The following is a 17239-nucleotide window of genomic DNA, read 5'->3' as shown; positions in this document are numbered from 1 at the left end:
AACGCATCGACACAAGGGGTGAATCCAATCTATCTAGTAACGAAGGAGGACTTACATGGAACATGAGAACGGTAGAGTGATGCGACATAGCATCACATCTGGTGTATGAAAACGAAAGTATTCACAGCGATGCGGCCTCGCACCACGTCCAGTGAACACTTCTATCAATACAAGGAAGCTGGATAACAGCAACAGTCACCACAGACGACGATGCGGCCAGCACCCCATCTCGCGTATTTCTTGATCACTAGCAAGAGACGCGATAACATCAGATGTTACCGCAGACAGCGATGCGGCTAGCACCGCATCCTATACGCTCAACAAGTGGGACTGACACCACAGTGCAAGTGGAACCAATGGCAGTCACCTGTCAGATCTACGGAAGCGACAGACTGACGTGGCGTCGTCTCAACGGCCGACATGTCTGACACACCTGCAAAGGTGCAGCATGCCGTCACTCTATCCATCCACCTCCTCCTTCACTCCTCGGCTATAAATACCAACCCAAAACCAGGTTTGAGGTATCTCTTCACAACTCTCTCACTACTACTACTATCTTACTTTGCTTCCCAAGCAAACTACTGATTCTCACGCCGGAGAGTGGTAACAAGGAGCACCCCCCACCCCATCCTCCTTGTTACGAGTCACGTTTTGTTTCCCTGTGCAGGAGATCAACCCACCGGTGATCCAGCCAGCGATCCTCGAGAGGAAGGGATTAACCTTTCTTGACGAGACCAGTGAGTTAACCCTGCCCGGTTAACCATTGTTTCATCATTGGCGCCCACCGCTACTCTTAGCACTTTTTCGATCATCCTTTGTCCTCTCTCAAAATCATGACTGATCACCAAAACAATACTACAGGGACCAACACAGGAAATGTGGGGAGTACCCCACCGGAACCGAATCCGGGTCATATCGGCACATCAACGCAAAGGGGTCCATCCCTAACGTTCGGGCATGACTTATCACAGTACGCATCTGTGATCCCCCCGAACATGGACCCCCACATCTGTTATGACCAACAGGCCACCTTGCTGGCCGCAACATACAACCGCGCTTGTGCGGAAGCGCACATACAAGCTGGGCCAACCCCAGCACCGCACACCCCTACCGATCGTATTTTACAATACGAAGGCAGGGCACATTCACGTCCAGCTTCGAGAAGCAGACGTGAAGACCGCGGATCATCTTACTGTTCGATCCACACAATCAACGAGGATGATTCCGCATACAGGTCCCACACCAGGGGATCAGTGCATACCCGCCTAGGTCCTCACGTTGAGGACAGACGACGGTCAGCATCCCGACATGGCTCTGGATATCAGAGCCGGTTGGGCCCGCAACCATATACTGAAGGGTATGGTCGTACCGACCCGGACGACCATACATATATCGGGGATTCGCATGACACCAACAGCAGACCGGGAGGACGCAACTATGTTTCTCCCACTCATCCCCGCAACACATACCTTAGGGCCTCAAAACGCCCTGAGAACCAGCCATACAGGCCCAAAGCTGCGGCCGAAAATTCCAAATTCGCCCCGCGAATTGCCCACGCCCATGTCACCACAACAAAATTCCCATTCAATGTCGGGAAATACAACGGTTCGACCGACCCGGACGACCACATGAACGTTTTCATGGGCGTAGGGTGCAACGGCCTGTGGGACGAACCCACCTGGTGCAACTTTTTCCCCCAGACCCTCACGGGCCTGGCCAGGGCATGGTTCGATTCTTTGCCAATGGGATCACTGGCCTCATTCGAGGACTTGCACGAAAAGTTTCTCGCTCATTTCAGCCAACAACGACGTCACATACGTGACTCGTTGGATGTCATGAACATCTGGCGAAGGGACGACGAATCATTAGAAGCATTCGTCGTCCGGTACAATAAAGAATGCCTAGAGATAGGTGACGTGCAAGACCAAATGGCACGGAACCATTTCATCAAGGCCGTTAGGGACAGGCAGATGGTCATGACCATCTCTGGCAAGGAGGGTTTGCCTAAAAATGGGAAGATGTCATGGTCGCGGTCAAGACATACGCCCAAACGCAGCGGTCTCTCGAACCGCATGTGGCAAAGGCACATCCCCAAGACAAAACCTCCCACCAAGGGTCCAAGCGTAACAACAAACGCAACCGGGACATTGGAAATCGCGATATTTCCAAACCATACTTCCCGCGGACCAACCCGTTTGACCCAAGGAACTACAATCCCCAACGGGACAACCGGGCCCCAAAGAAAGATTCTCTGGACCGCAACTGGACCGAGATCACTGTGTCGCCAAGCGAAGTCCTTCTCACGGACGCACAGCTCTTACGACCGGCCCAACCAATGAAGTCCAAGAAAAATCAGGACCTCACACTCTATTGTGAGTACCACAAGGACTCGGGCCACACCACAAACAACTGCATCAGTCTCCGGCTGGAGATTGAGCGAGCTTTAAAAGAGGGGAAACTGCAACATCTTTTGCCAGGTGGACAAAAACCCACCAAGCGCATCACCCCTCATGGCGAAGGCACCTCCTCCGGGAAGAAGACCATGTACGTGGCCTCCACGCACATGATTAACGGAGGCAAAGGTAGGCCGCGCAAAGCGGCGAGAAGGCCGGACAATGACTGGAAAGACGAGCAAGTCGTCTTTCCAAAAGTCCGAGGCGGACCGCGCGACAGGCGCGCTGTCGTTATTACAGGCCAACTGGCACACTACTGCACCGAACGTCTATTCATCGACCCGGGCAGTACTTCTGACATAATCTACAAACAATGCTTCAACCAGTTCGACCAGGAGGACAAAGATCGGTTGCAAGCAGTAGATTACCCATTGGCCGGGTTCGCAGGGGAAACTGTCTTTCCCCTGGGCCAGATCACTTTTCCTGTGCGTCTTACCAGCGGCAGACACACAAGAATAGAAGAGGTGAACTTCATGGTTTTACCTCACACCTCCAGATATGACGTACTCCTTGGGAAAGAATCACAAGGCGATTTCAGTATGATTACATCCGTCCCCCACTCTGCTGTCGGTTTTCCAACCGAATCGGGGGTCGCGATAATCTACGCACGAAAAGACGTCATGATGACGGACGAACTACGTCCGACCAAGGTCGCAAGGCCTACTGTCACACCCCAACCAATGGCGGAAACATCGGGATGAGACGAAGTGTGAAGATTGCTAGAGACATCATAACGCTATTTGTGACAATATTTAGAAAATCCAAATTTCATTTCATTTCATAACTTCAAATAGTCAACGTTACAAGAAGTTCAAATACGACAAGTTTAACAAAACAACATGATAACATATCAAAATTTTGATACAACATTTTAAACCCTAACGTCTATATGTGTATCTAGGCATCAACGCTACTTCATTTCATAGCATCATCGTCCTCAACCTGTAACATGTTTAAAATAAAGTTCAATGCAAAAGCAAAGGCGAGTATACAAGTTTGATACGTACATAGCAAAAGATAAGTTTGAACAATTCCTCATAGCAAGCATGTGATTCAAGATAAACATTTAAACATGGCATGTGTCTAACATATCAAACCAAGAAAACGCAACTTGCTCATGACATAACCAAAGTTTCAGTAGAGGCGGGTCGTTAATCCTATAGCGCTACATATGTCAAGGTTTGGCTCGTACGAAGTTAATGATAAGTTCTACACATAAGAATCACCCAAATTTAAAGTATCAAGCCATCACATATACAAGCATGTTATAGGAATGTTCATGTGTTTAGACAAAAGTTCATGTGTAAGTTTCAATAGGTAAACATGTTACACCCCAAAAGTGATAAAAGTAAAAAGGGGGAATACGAGTATACTCACAAAGTTTGCATATGTTTTCCGATTATCCAATTGTTGACGAGTAGAGATTTAGAGTCCGAATGTATAAGGGTTAAGGTTCAAGTATGTTTAGAGTCGAGATTCGGTGTTCAAAACAACATAAAAATAAGATATGAGAATAACATGGAAAATAATCATTTAGTACATATGATGCTTGTTCTTGACACTAGGAAACTCGAAGGAGTTTAGATGTTTTCATGGAACAAGGTTCCATTAGAATCGTGACAAGTTATCATAGTCTAGGATGATGTAATCTAGTACCCCGACATATGAACACTAGTTCATCATCAAAGATTCGATTATTCGAATAATATATTTAGGTTATATAATATATGTCCAATAGTTCAAGCATGAGGTAGAAGATTAAAATCTTCATTTTGGTACCTCTAAATGTCATAGAAGTCATGTAGGAGGTAGGAAGATCAAGTCTTCCATTTAGGCACCTCTATGTGTTCACCACTACACTTGATGTAAAAAAAACAACCAAGGAGGGTCATGAACATACAATAAAGAATAAGAAATATACACACTAACTAAGAGAAATCATCAAATCATGTGAGGATTGTATGTTTGGACAACCCAAGTTGTTCCATAATCACTCATGTATCAAAGACAAAGTTTGACATGACTTGTGGGTTAAAAACCCTAAACAAAACACCAAGTTTATGAGGTTTAATCCTCTGATTTTAAATGTCTCAACCTTGTTTTTAAGCTTAACCAACCATGGGATAAGTTGTAAGCATTAGGACATAGGTATGAGATGTGTTAGACACAAGTTGCATAGGTTTAAACAAGTTTTTGATGAACATAAAAACAAACAGAAAGTTTATGGACTATTTCGGGGCATTTCCAGGTCTGATTTCTCCAAGGAAAAGTCTAGGAATCGAACCCCATGATTATACAAGCAAGTAGGAAAAAGAATCGAGTGAATCGGATAAGAATTGAGTGAGTTATGCTCATTTTCGTGAAGGGGTGTCAATCTACTCGAACCCTTGCTTTCAGCTACGGTTTGGTGGATGTTTTGTGAGTTTTTAGGGTTGCAAAAGTGGTAGGGAGGCTGGTTATAAGTGGTATTTATAGGGGGAAGGATTAGGGTTTCAATGGGTTGGGCTTTGGAAGTGTTTAGAAGGGGTTACACCTTGAAACTAGCCCACAAAACCCAACTATATGGGGCTGAATTTTGCTGAATTGGGCTGCCATATTTCTTTATTTTTTTTATTTTTTTAAAACATTATAATGAGTAATTTTGTTAATTAAGTTGTGTAATAATATGCAACAATGTTTCCCCTAACTTGTAACAAGGTAAAATATGAAATAAAACATGATTTAACTAGGTAAAAAGTGTAATGTACAAGTTTTATTTACGAAGCAAGTTCCGTATTTTACAACGATTACGATGAAAGAATGGTTATAAGAACACAAGATTTCCAAAGATAGAATTTCACGTAAGGTTTCTAAATGTAGGATGTTTGAAAACGCAGGGCGTTACAGTCTCCCCTCCTTTAGGAAATTTCGTCTCGAAATTTATTCAAGAGGAAGGCTTGAAAGATTTTTTGGCATAAAGGTGATCATTAAGAATTGAAACTTGGGAAGTTTGAAAGTTTTGAAAAGTACCAAATTTTGGAGAACGTCAAGGTAGATTTGCAAGGGGAAGTTTTTAAGGATAGTATAAAAAAAATCATACTTTCGTAAAACCTGTTTATTGAGAGGAACGAAAAGGTTTGTTACTTTAAATAAAGCAATAGAGGTATACTAAGTATAGTTTCACAAGAATCAAGAATAGGGAGGCTATTTTATAGGTAACGAGGTAAGTTAGGACTCAAATGTTTAAACAAGCTGGATTGCGAACGAGTTTTGTATAAAATAATACGAGTATAGAATGAACGAATGACTCTTAAAGAGTACAAGTATGTGAATAGCATAAGTGTTGGATAGATGAACGTAGTGTGTTAAGGATGAAGTCTCGTCATGAATAATCGGATATAATGCGTTTGTGAGTTGCGTGAAGTTGTATTAGGTCCAAAAGGTCTGCAACACACTGAATTTCTCATGGCACGTTTTACGAAAGTTTGGTAACATGGTGAAAACACTTATATATAGGAAGTACCAGCGGCGTATCCACCATGTTTTAACCACATTACGTCCGTTTCGTTACTTGGGGTCATGTTACGTTCCGTGTCTTACCATACACAGTAGTACACTCTATGGTTCTCATACGCCTATCACTATAATCCCGTGTGCACCCGCGATTATACTGATTGTCGCATGATCCACATAGCTTGTACTAGTTATGTATGAATCAAGGTATACATGAATTTGAAAATAAGAATGTGTACGTAGAAGAATGTCGTATGTAAGCATGTTTATGTTTAAGCATGTATGGGACCCACGTAAGCGAATCCCTCGGATTACGCTCGCGTATAGGTACGAATGTACGAATCATGAGTAAGGATGAAAGTATGAGCATAAGTTTAAGTATGAATACGCATGTATGTATGAGCATAAACATAAAACGTGTAAGTAGTATGTGTACAAGCAGAAGCGTAAAACGTATAAGTAGTATCTGTATGAGTACAAGCATAAAACGTATGAACATAGGTGTAGGTATGAAAAATAAATATTGCGTATATGGTGTACGTTGAGACATTGTAGAGAAAAAAAAAGGTTAAGTATGTAGATACGAACGATATAAATGATGTTATCGCGAGATATCGACTAAAATGTGTATGATGATGTGCATGTATAGTTGTTTAAACAAAACGTTGAGTTTGTCGAATCAAAATTAGATTGAGCTTGGTTTGAAAGGTAGAATATAGTTTGTATATGTAAAGGAACATAAAGTACTCATTGGTCATGCTTAACGTATTTTGTAATGATTGAAATGCTACTTTTGTTTAAAAAAAAGGAGTTCACGTATGTTAAAAATTGTCGGTCCCCATGAAGTCTTCTAGCCCACGTGTTTTGAAATTTGGATGACGAGTTAAGCGTTGTAGAGAAGGTTCTTTTTTTTTTTTTTTTTTTTTTTTTTTTTTAAATAACGGGTTTGTTTCATTTGCATCAAAACATGAAAATTTGGACTTTGAAAGTTCTTGTGAAAACGTCGACCCTTAGAAAATAAATTTAGTAAAAGAACTTAGTGATTGTTTAAAAATAATTTTAACAAAGGATTTATTGATGTTGGAAAGAGTATTTGGTAAACGGTCATATAACATCTATGAGGTCTTATAAGTAATTGAGAAAGGTTAGTTTGATTTCGATTAAGAGTGGAAGTCTCTAGTATGATGATATAATGTGAACGTGTTTCAGTTAATAAATCAGATGTGAATTCATGGGCAAGAGATTCATTAGACCGATTAAATTGATAGGTAGCATTTCGTAAGGTTTGGAAATTCGTGTAGTAAAACGGTAAAGACATGATTAAGAATCTCGTGTATATGATTTGAGTGAAAATGGATGGTAGAATAAGAAGTACGTTTGATAAACAATGTATTTTGAAATCGGTATAAGTAGGTATTTTGAATAATGATAAATGATTTAGGTATAAAACATGATCGGGTTTGCATAATAAAATATTTTGAAAGATAAGTTTTGGGTAACGGTCACCTAAGTAAGGGAATCACCCCTAACTCGTTGGTGAAGTCGTTTTAAGGGAAGAGGGGTGGAGTCAATCGTCAAGGTAAGGAAGTCACTCCAATCTCGATGATACATCTCCACTAGTTGTTACAAGGAATATGAATTTAAATTATATGAAAATCATGCGTATATAAGTGTATTGAAAAGGTTCGATATGTTGTGCGTGTGAAAAGAGAAATCAAAGGTAAACTCGAGGTTGAAAGATTGCATCGTATAAAATGAACAATAGAAACACATGTTTGACCAAAGTTTGGAGTGTTCCAAAACGGAACTTTGACTAACCAAAGTGGTCGAAAAGTCTTTTGAATTTGAGGAGCATGTTTTGGCCTAATAGGTAAAATACTCTCGCCGACAAGTCGGTTAACGGTATTTACCCTTCCGGTTACTACATGTCCCAAATCAATCGAAATTTCGAGACTTGGCGGGATTTATGAAAAAAAATGCCAAGGAGTGGAACTAGTCGACAAGGTGCGGGTTTCACCCCTAACTTGACGATTTCGTATCCTAAGTGTGGTTGGTACTCGTCGGGTCAAAATTTAATTTCGACGTGTTGACGAGGGTCCACTAGAACTTGAAATTTGAGATTTACCATTAAGATGTAGATTTCACTCCTAGCTTAATCGCGATATCTCGTGTAAAAAAAAAGAATAGGTAGATTGAGAGTCGTTCACCAAATTGTGGGTTTCACGCCTATTTTGGTGAATTCGTCTCATTTGTACAATATGAGTGTTGTCGGATTTAGAATAATCGAGTAAAATGCATGAGGGAAGTGTATTTCGAAGGAGATACACAAACAAGTATAAACACATAAGAAAGCATATCAAGGATGATACTTAAATAATGAAATAAAACAAGTATTAACACATAGAGAAATATGTCAAGAATAACACATAAAGAATCGAACAACGAAACAAGTGTTAACACATAATAAAACAAGCATTAATGCGTAAGAATAACATGTCGAATATTACACATGAGTAACATACATGTTTAAAAGAACATAAATAAGTAACAAATAAAGTATCATGTAGTAGTCCAAGCAAAGCATACGAATAAGGTTCTAAAACTATAGACTAGGCTAAAGCATTCCTACTTTTCCTAATTCCCTATAGTTATGGCTCTGATACCAATCTGTCACACCCCAACCAATGGCGGAAACATCGGGATGAGACGAAGTGTGAAGATTGCTAGAGACATCATAACGCTATTTGTGACAATATTTAGAAAATCCAAATTTCATTTCATTTCATAACTTCAAATAGTCAACGTTACAAGAAGTTCAAATACGACAAGTTTAACAAAACAACATGATAACATATCAAAATTTTGATACAACATTTTAAACCCTAACGTCTATATGTGTATCTAGGCATCAACGCTACTTCATTTCATAGCATCATCGTCCTCAACCTGTAACATGTTTAAAATAAAGTTCAATGCAAAAGCAAAGGCGAGTATACAAGTTTGATACGTACATAGCAAAAGATAAGTTTGAACAATTCCTCATAGCAAGCATGTGATTCAAGATAAACATTTAAACATGGCATGTGTCTAACATATCAAACCAAGAAAACGCAACTTGCTCATGACATAACCAAAGTTTCAGTAGAGGCGGGTCGTTAATCCTATAGCGCTACATATGTCAAGGTTTGGCTCGTACGAAGTTAATGATAAGTTCTACACATAAGAATCACCCAAATTTAAAGTATCAAGCCATCACATATACAAGCATGTTATAGGAATGTTCATGTGTTTAGACAAAAGTTCATGTGTAAGTTTCAATAGGTAAACATGTTACACCCCAAAAGTGATAAAAGTAAAAAGGGGGAATACGAGTATACTCACAAAGTTTGCATATGTTTTCCGATTATCCAATTGTTGACGAGTAGAGATTTAGAGTCCGAATGTATAAGGGTTAAGGTTCAAGTATGTTTAGAGTCGAGATTCGGTGTTCAAAACAACATAAAAATAAGATATGAGAATAACATGGAAAATAATCATTTAGTACATATGATGCTTGTTCTTGACACTAGGAAACTCGAAGGAGTTTAGATGTTTTCATGGAACAAGGTTCCATTAGAATCGTGACAAGTTATCATAGTCTAGGATGATGTAATCTAGTACCCCGACATATGAACACTAGTTCATCATCAAAGATTCGATTATTCGAATAATATATTTAGGTTATATAATATATGTCCAATAGTTCAAGCATGAGGTAGAAGATTAAAATCTTCATTTTGGTACCTCTAAATGTCATAGAAGTCATGTAGGAGGTAGGAAGATCAAGTCTTCCATTTAGGCACCTCTATGTGTTCACCACTACACTTGATGTAAAAAAAACAACCAAGGAGGGTCATGAACATACAATAAAGAATAAGAAATATACACACTAACTAAGAGAAATCATCAAATCATGTGAGGATTGTATGTTTGGACAACCCAAGTTGTTCCATAATCACTCATGTATCAAAGACAAAGTTTGACATGACTTGTGGGTTAAAAACCCTAAACAAAACACCAAGTTTATGAGGTTTAATCCTCTGATTTTAAATGTCTCAACCTTGTTTTTAAGCTTAACCAACCATGGGATAAGTTGTAAGCATTAGGACATAGGTATGAGATGTGTTAGACACAAGTTGCATAGGTTTAAACAAGTTTTTGATGAACATAAAAACAAACAGAAAGTTTATGGACTATTTCGGGGCATTTCCAGGTCTGATTTCTCCAAGGAAAAGTCTAGGAATCGAACCCCATGATTATACAAGCAAGTAGGAAAAAGAATCGAGTGAATCGGATAAGAATTTAGTGAGTTATGCTCATTTTCGTGAAGGGGTGTCAATCTACTCGAACCCTTGCTTTCAGCTACGGTTTGGTGGATGTTTTGTGAGTTTTTAGGGTTGCAAAAGTGGTAGGGAGGCTGGTTATAAGTGGTATTTATAGGGGGAAGGATTAGGGTTTCAATGGGTTGGGCTTTGGAAGTGTTTAGAAGGGGTTACACCTTGAAACTAGCCCACAAAACCCAACTATATGGGGCTGAATTTTGCTGAATTGGGCTGCCATATTTCTTTATTTTTTTTATTTTTTTAAAACATTATAATGAGTAATTTTGTTAATTAAGTTGTGTAATAATATGCAACAATGTTTCCCCTAACTTGTAACAAGGTAAAATATGAAATAAAACATGATTTAACTAGGTAAAAAGTGTAATGTACAAGTTTTATTTACGAAGCAAGTTCCGTATTTTACAACGATTACGATGAAAGAATGGTTATAAGAACACAAGATTTCCAAAGATAGAATTTCACGTAAGGTTTCTAAATGTAGGATGTTTGAAAACGCAGGGCGTTACAGTCTCCCCTCCTTTAGGAAATTTCGTCTCGAAATTTATTCAAGAGGAAGGCTTGAAAGATTTTTTGGCATAAAGGTGATCATTAAGAATTGAAACTTGGGAAGTTTGAAAGTTTTGAAAAGTACCAAATTTTGGAGAACGTCAAGGTAGATTTGCAAGGGGAAGTTTTTAAGGATAGTATAAAAAAAATCATACTTTCGTAAAACCTGTTTATTGAGAGGAACGAAAAGGTTTGTTACTTTAAATAAAGCAATAGAGGTATACTAAGTATAGTTTCACAAGAATCAAGAATAGGGAGGCTATTTTATAGGTAACGAGGTAAGTTAGGACTCAAATGTTTAAACAAGCTGGATTGCGAACGAGTTTTGTATAAAATAATACGAGTATAGAATGAACGAATGACTCTTAAAGAGTACAAGTATGTGAATAGCATAAGTGTTGGATAGATGAACGTAGTGTGTTAAGGATGAAGTCTCGTCATGAATAATCGGATATAATGCGTTTGTGAGTTGCGTGAAGTTGTATTAGGTCCAAAAGGTCTGCAACACACTGAATTTCTCATGGCACGTTTTACGAAAGTTTGGTAACATGGTGAAAACACTTATATATAGGAAGTACCAGCGGCGTATCCACCATGTTTTAACCACATTACGTCCGTTTCGTTACTTGGGGTCATGTTACGTTCCGTGTCTTACCATACACAGTAGTACACTCTATGGTTCTCATACGCCTATCACTATAATCCCGTGTGCACCCGCGATTATACTGATTGTCGCATGATCCACATAGCTTGTACTAGTTATGTATGAATCAAGGTATACATGAATTTGAAAATAAGAATGTGTACGTAGAAGAATGTCGTATGTAAGCATGTTTATGTTTAAGCATGTATGGGACCCACGTAAGCGAATCCCTCGGATTACGCTCGCGTATAGGTACGAATGTACGAATCATGAGTAAGGATGAAAGTATGAGCATAAGTTTAAGTATGAATACGCATGTATGTATGAGCATAAACATAAAACGTGTAAGTAGTATGTGTACAAGCAGAAGCGTAAAACGTATAAGTAGTATCTGTATGAGTACAAGCATAAAACGTATGAACATAGGTGTAGGTATGAAAAATAAATATTGCGTATATGGTGTACGTTGAGACATTGTAGAGAAAAAAAAAGGTTAAGTATGTAGATACGAACGATATAAATGATGTTATCGCGAGATATCGACTAAAATGTGTATGATGATGTGCATGTATAGTTGTTTAAACAAAACGCATCGAAATTCTGCAAAATCCTTCGGTACCCCTGCGCCATGTCAACGTCATTCAATACGGTACAACATCATCGATGACACCTATCATCGCATATCTGCAATCAGGTGTGACTCCCGAAAGCAAGTCAGAGGCATGCAAGCTACAATACAAAGCGTGCCATTATCAAATGGGAGACGGTATCTTATACCGCAAATCATACCTAGGACCACTACTACGATGCGTCAACCCACAGGATGCCACATACCTCATCCGAGAGATACACGAGGGCATATGTGGCATACATGCTGGACCGCGCATGGTAGTGGCCAAAATCATGAATGCCGGGTATTACTGGCCCGGCATGCACCTGGACGCCGTCAAAGAGTTGCGCAAATGCATCGACTGTCAACGTCATGCTCCAAAAACTTTGCGGCCAAAGAACAACTTAGTCACCGTCACAACCGCATGGCCCTTTCAGAAATGGGCAATTGACGTTGTGGGACCTTTCCCTGACGCTCCGGGTGCGGTCAAATTTATCATAGTAGCGGTTGATTACTTCACAAAATGGGTAGAAGCAAAACCGCTCGCCTCAACTACTGCTATGATAACAAGAAAATTCATTTGGGAACACATCATCTGCCGTTTCGGGTTACCAATGTGCATTGTCACCGATAATGGCACCAACTTTGCTGCTGACGAATTTCAAAAATGGCTAAAAGAACTACACGTTGAACACATATTCTCATCCGTGGCACATCCGCAAGGAAACGGACAAGTTGAGAGTATCAACAAAAGCCTAGTCGAGGGCATCAAAGCAAGGTTGGGAACAGCCAGACGTGGCTGGGTCGATGAACTCCCAAGTATCCTATGGGCTCACCGTACTAGCCCAAAAACAAGCAATGGGGAAACACCCTTCAGCCTAGTCTACGGTTCAGAAGCGGTGATCCCCGCGGAAGTAGGTCTCCCCTCTTCTAGAATGTTGGCTATTGAAAAACTAGACAACATCACAGAACGCAGGATCGATTTGGACCTCTTGGAAGAAAGGCGCGAAAACGCTGCCATCAACGAGGCCAAATATAAATCCAAACTTGAAAGTACTACAACACGGGAGTCCGCGTTTGTACTTTTAATCCAGGAGACTACGTCCTACGCGACAACGACGCATCTAATGCTGAGCGCCCAGGCAAACTTGCCCCCAAGTGGGAAGGACCCTACCTCATCAAAGAGGTCTTAGGAAAAGGCGCATACAAATTACAAACGTTAGAAGGCGAACCTATCGCACGAACATGGAACGCACAACAGCTTCGACGCTGTTATATGTAAGCCATGTTCCTACATTTTCTATGTAACATAGCGGGCCGCAGGCCATTGGCAAATAAATAAATAAGCAATTTTATACATTATTGTTTGTTACTACTATTACAAATGCGTGTTCCACTTTGCGGTATCCCAAAAACAGATTGGCAAAATCTTCATTCGCGATACCCATACAAAGTGGTAACCACACACAAATATTGTAATAGGTCAGCAAAAGGCAAAAAGACTTGCATATTTATCCGGCCGGATAAACAAGTTTTTTGTTAACACTTAACACAATTCCTGAGCCCAAAAAGGCAAACAATGGAATTGACGCGTACTCATACGACAAAGGTATGGAGTATACTTGACCCCATTCACAAATGGGTAGAGTTCCGGATATATAAGCTTTTACAAAGCTTACACAATTCTAAAACCCTAATGGGGTAAATAACAGAATTGACGCGTACTCATACGACAAAAGTATGGAGTATACTTGACCCCATTCACAAATGGGTAAAGTTCCGCATACATACGTTCAAACATGCAAGAATTAAAAACACTTGTACAAACTGAACAAAAAACTTTATATTCAAAAAATTCAAGCACCCACGCGATGCTTAATGGATTTACATAAAGTTCCTAGTATATACAAGAGGAAAACAAAAAGGGGGCGCACTTGCCAACCTAAACCCTATTTCGTACCGCTGGTACCCGCGTCATCTCCAGCACCACCAGCGGGATCTTCCTCTTCTGCATCGGTATAGAGCATCCGCAGCCGGTCAACGTAGTCCGCAGCCTCTAAACAGTCGTCCAACTTCTCCACACAAGAGAGGGACGTATCATAAAAGGAGGCTACGGCCGCGTTCAGGCGACCTTCGGTATCCACGTCCCGAAAACCGGATCGCTCTTCGATAACACCGCCTATGGACATGACGTTCATATGGGAAATGCAACGATTATAACCAGCTTTAAAGCCAGCGTCACGAGCACGCTGCTTGACCAAGTCCAAACCAGCTGCGGTTTCAGGAGCATCCATAATGGCCTGAACAATCTACAACACAAGGATAATAAAGTCAGCATATGGTCAACCTTTGGCTCAAACATCACAACATACTTACACGCGCGATGCCATGACTCCGCATCCACTCGCGATCAGCCTCCAGCTGGTTAAAAGAAGATGCCAAGGCATCCTTGGCCTCAACAGCAGTGTTAACTCGCTCTTCTGCTGCAGTCATGCGGGCTGTGAGGTCAGTGACCGTGACCTCCCGGGTCTGAACCTCAGCCTGTCAAAGAGCAGAAAACAGTTTACTCAGTAAACATTTTCAAAAAGCAGGGAAATATAAAACAAAGGTAACAAGTCATACCTGAAGGCTGGCAACAACCTTACCTAAGCGGGTACGCTCCGCGTTCGCTTCTTCCAGAGCCTTCGAAGTGCGGTTTTCCCTCTCTTTGGCCTCATCAAGGGCCTTCGCAGTACGGGCCCCCGTTTCCTTGGCCTCTTCCAGCGCCTTAACAGCCAGGGCCTCTGCCTGCTGCGCCTTAACCGCAATTGCCTCAGCTGCAGCTTTCTCCTTGCCCAAGGCAACATTCGCTGCCTTGGCATTCGTCAACTCCTGACGAGCACGAAACAGATTGTCATTCTGCTTCGCCCAAGATTCATTCCACTTCTTGCGCTCATTGGAATACTTTTCATTCCAACTCTTGCGTTCATCAGAAAGAAGTTTGGCAAGAGTACGAACCTGTTTCAGCTGAGCAGTGGCAGCCCACTCCGAGGTCTGCTTCTGCTTCTCAAAAGCAGCTCTATCCTTCTCAAGCTGCTCCGTACCCGCACGAGCAGCCTTGACCAACTCTTCCGCTTCGGCCCGCAAGCGAGCAGCTTCATCCTCTCTGCGGCCTAACACCTTGTAGTCTTCCAAAATAGCGTTAGCCACTATGGAACTTCCTACTAGCAAGGTGGAGAGTTGATTGATGCGCAACTCACGGGGGGCGGCACGGGCACGTTGCACTTCAAAGGGGGTGCCCAAACCACCCAGAATCTCCTTACACGCAGAAGGGTCGTTGGAAATATCATCCCCCTGCATAACCGTCCAGGGGGGTCGGTGATAAACAGTACTTCGACCCTGGGTATAGGTGCAGTAGTAATACTCCAATTCAGACTCCCCAGGCTGAATTGGAGACCCATCATAACCCGCACCACCGGCAGACGAACCGGTACCCTTCTCACCAGCAGGAGACTTCTGCGGCTCAGCATCATGCTGCCGCACTTCAGCATCAGTTTTTTGCGGTTCTGCATCAGACTTTTGCTTCCCAGAATCAGAAAACCGCAGACCCAAATTATCTCCCTCATTGGGAGAGATCAGATTGTTGGACGAATTAACGGTATCGAATATCTGGGACGCGACCTTCTCTTTTATTATTTGATAGATAAAATTACATTTATTTAACCCGTGTAATAAACGAGATTTTTAAAGATATATCTTTTATTATTTGATAGATAAAATTACATTTATTCAACCTGTGTAATATACAAGGTTCTAATCTAGTTAAACATATGATAAAAGGATAGGTCTAGGAACATCAAATATGCTTGTTTTTTTAGGAAGATTAATTTCAACAGCAATTTCCTTTTTAAAAGCGATTCCAACTTTGTCATCCATGTCGAGATTTGATTAATCCACCTCATTTGGAAGAAACCAATTGAAGGGGTATGGTCCCAGATCTCGTGTCACCATCGACCGCGAGTGACCATTACCCTTATCAAAACCCCCACCAGTTAACAACCTACTTGTGCCCATGCGAGAACGCATCGACACAAGGGGTGAATCCAATCTATCTAGTAACGAAGGAGGACTTACATGGAACATGAGAACGGTAGAGTGATGCGACATAGCATCACATCTGGTGTATGAAAACGGAAGTATTCACAGCGATGCGGCCTCGCACCGCGTCCAGTGAACACTTCTATCAATACAAGGAAGCTGGATAACAGCAACAGTCACCACAGACGACGATGCGGCCAGCACCGCATCTCGCGTATTTCTTGATCACTAGCAAGAGACGCGATAACATCAGATGTTACCGCAGACAGCGATGCGGCTAGCACCGCATCCTATACGCTCAACAAGTGGGACTGACACCACAGTGCAAGTGGAACCAATGGCAGTCACCTGTCAGATCTACGGAAGCGACAGACTGACGTGGCGTCATCTCAACGGCCGACATGTCTGACACACCTGCAAAGGTGCAGCATGCCGTCAGTCTATCCATCCACCTCCTCCTTCACTCCTCGGCTATAAATACCAACCCCAAACCAGGTTTGAGGTATCTCTTCACAACTCTCTCACTACTACTACTATCTTACTTTGCTTCCCAAGCAAACTACTGATTCTCACGCCGGAGAGTGGTAACAAGGAGCACCCCCCACCCCATCCTCCTTGTTACGAGTCACGGTTTGTTTCCCTGTGCAGGAGATCAACCCACCGGTGATCCAGCCAGCGATCCTCGAGAGGAAGGGATTAACCTTTCTTGACGAGACCAGTGAGTTAACCCTGCCCGATTAACCATTGTTTCATCACCAATCAAACTCATGAATCAAAGAGGCCAATACATATTCAACACTCATGAATCCTCAATCAAACGCTAGCAGTTTCCAAATCGATACCAAGACGAGTTGTGAATAATAATATACTACAAAGCAAACTATAATGTGAAGTCGTTTACTTTTTCATTACTTTAGTAATATAATATAACGTTTTATAAAATTTCAAATATAACGTTGTGGCGTGCTTATCTATTATTTTGATAAAAGTTTTTTTTTTACAATTTTTATGATATAATGTTTTATAACAAAAGGAT

The sequence above is a fragment of the Helianthus annuus genome, chromosome 13 (genome assembly GCF_002127325.2).
Source record: "Helianthus annuus cultivar XRQ/B chromosome 13, HanXRQr2.0-SUNRISE, whole genome shotgun sequence".
Lineage (NCBI taxonomy): Eukaryota > Viridiplantae > Streptophyta > Magnoliopsida > Asterales > Asteraceae > Helianthus > Helianthus annuus.
Note: the sequence above shows the minus strand (reverse complement) of the source record.